The sequence below is a fragment of the Oncorhynchus tshawytscha genome, unplaced genomic scaffold (genome assembly GCF_018296145.1).
Source record: "Oncorhynchus tshawytscha isolate Ot180627B unplaced genomic scaffold, Otsh_v2.0 Un_contig_2678_pilon_pilon, whole genome shotgun sequence".
Lineage (NCBI taxonomy): Eukaryota > Metazoa > Chordata > Actinopteri > Salmoniformes > Salmonidae > Oncorhynchus > Oncorhynchus tshawytscha.
Window position 1 is genome coordinate 220,001 of NW_024609785.1, and position 2,500 is coordinate 222,500.

Genomic DNA, 2,500 nt, shown 5'->3' on the forward strand with positions numbered 1-2,500 from the left:
CTTATTCCACATCTTGTTCCAGATACAGAGCTTTCAGAAACGGTTCCCCTTTACTTATTCCACGTCTTGTTCCAGATACAGAGCTTTCAGAAAGTGTTCCCTTTACTTATTCCACTTCTTGTTCCAGATACAGAGCTTTCAGAAAGTGTTCCCTTTACTTATTCCACATCTTGTTCCAGATACAAAGCTGTCAGAAAGTGTTCACTTTACTTATTCCACGTCTTGTTCCAGATACAGAGCTTTCAGAAAGTGTTCCCCTTTACTTATTCCACGTCTTGCTCCAGATACAGAGCTTTCAGAATGTGTTCCCTTTTACTTATTCCCCATCTTGTTCCAGATACAGAGCTTTCAGAAACTGTTCCCCTTTACTTATTCCACGTCTTGTTCCAGATACAGAGCTTTCAGAAACGGTTCCCCTTTACTTATTCCACGTCTTGTTCCAGATACAGAGCTTTCAGAAAGTGTTCCCCTTTACTTATTCCACGTCTTGTTCCAGATACAGAGCTTTCAGAATGTGTTCCCTTTTACTTATTCCCCATCTTGTTCCAGATACAGAGCTTTCAGAAACTGTTCCCCTTTACTTATTCCACATCTTGTTCCAGATACAGAGCTTTCAGAAAGTGTTCCCTTTACTTATTCCACGTCTTGTTCCAGTACAGACAGAATTAAAAATGGATTTAAAAAAACTCAACCATCTACACACAACACCCCATAATATCATTATTATCATAATGCCAAAGTGATGTTTAAAAAAAGAAAGAAGTGAGATTGAAATACAGAAATATCTATTTTACAGAAGTATTCACACCCCTGAGTCAATACATGTTAGACTCACCTTTGGCAGTGATTACAGCTGTGAGTCTTTCTGGGTAAATCTCTAAGAGCTTTCCACACCTGGATTGTACAATATTTGTAAACTAATCTTTTAATAATTTTCAAAGTTCTGGTTGTTGATCATTACTAGACAGCCATTTTTAAGTCTTGCCATAGATTTTCTGTGACTAGGCCACTCAGGAACATTCAATATCATCTTGGTAAGCAACTTCAGTGTATGGCCTCTGTCTTAGGTTATTGTCTTCCTGAAAGGGGAATTTGTCTCCCTCCCAGTGTCTCTTGGAAAGCAGACTGAACCAGGTTTTCCTGCCTGTGTTTAGCTCTATTCCGTTTCTTTTTATCCCATAAAACTACATAGTCCTTGCCGATGACAAGCATACCCATAACATGATGCAGCCACTACCGTGTTTGAAAATATGAAAAGTGGTATTCAGTGATGTGGTGTGTTGAATATGCCCCAAACATAACGCTTTGTGTTCAGGATTTTTTTTTGCAGTTTTACTTTAGTCCCTTACTGCAAACACGGTGCATTTTTTGGAATATTTATATTCTGTCCAATATTCTTTCTTTTCACTCTGTCATTTCGTTTTAATATTGTGGAGTAACTACAATGTTGTTGATCCTTCCTCAGTTTTCTCCTATCACAGCCAATAAACTCTGTAACAGTTTTTTAAAGTCACGATTGGTCTCATGGTGATCATCTCTGAGCCGTTGTCTTCCTCTCCGGGAAACAATTTAGGAAGGACGCCTGTATCTTTATAGTGACTGGGTGTATTGATACACCATCCAAAGTGTCATTAATAACTGCACCATACTCAAATATTCAATGGATGCTTTTATTTATTTATTTATTTATACCCATCAACCAATAGGTGCCCTTCTTTGCGAGGCGCTGGAAAACCTCCCTGGTGTTTGTGGTTAAATCTGTGTTTTTCAGCTTTTCCTTTCTAAATAATGTGTAAAAGTGTCTAATAACATAATTTCACTTTAACACAACAACATGTGGAACAAGGTGATGTTTGTGAATAAAACCTTTAAGGTTCTGGAACAAACATGTCGGGTTCAATAATACGAGGTAAACAAACAACTATGAGAAGACAGACAGACGGACACAGTCCCTGCTATGAGAAGACAGACAGATGGACACAGTCCCTGCTATGAGAAGCCAGACAGACAGATGGACACAGTCCCTGCTATGAGAAGACAGACAGACAGACAGACGGACACAGTCCCTGCTATGAGAAGACAGACAGACAGACAGACGGACACAGTCCCTGCTATGAGAAGACAGACAGACACACACCCTCCAACCTTCTCACACACACCCTCCAACCCTCCCACACACACCCTCCAACCCTCTCAAACACCCTCCAACCCTCACACACACCCTCCAACCCTCCCAGTCTTTTGATGTGAAAGTGTATATTCCTAGTTTTGTACCTGCGTTTCCTTGTCTGCTCGGGGGCGAGTCCTGGGCTGAGCCCCTCCTCCAGTGGGTGGAGCTGTGAACAGGAGGCGGAGACTGTGACCTTGCGTCGAAGGCGGGGCAGAACACTCTGACGGAACAGATCCTTCCTGGGTTTCACCTTTAGAGCCAGAACAGAACAAATGAACGGAGAGCCATCGGAGAGACCAAGCAGACAATATGAGCAACCTGATCCAGGGC

General features: G+C 41.6%; 1 pseudogene; it reads right to left on the reverse strand.

Moving 5' to 3' along the window:
• The window catches only part of LOC121845874, a 37,930-nt pseudogene that overhangs the window by 30,102 nt on the left and 5,328 nt on the right, over nucleotides 1-2,500 (reverse strand).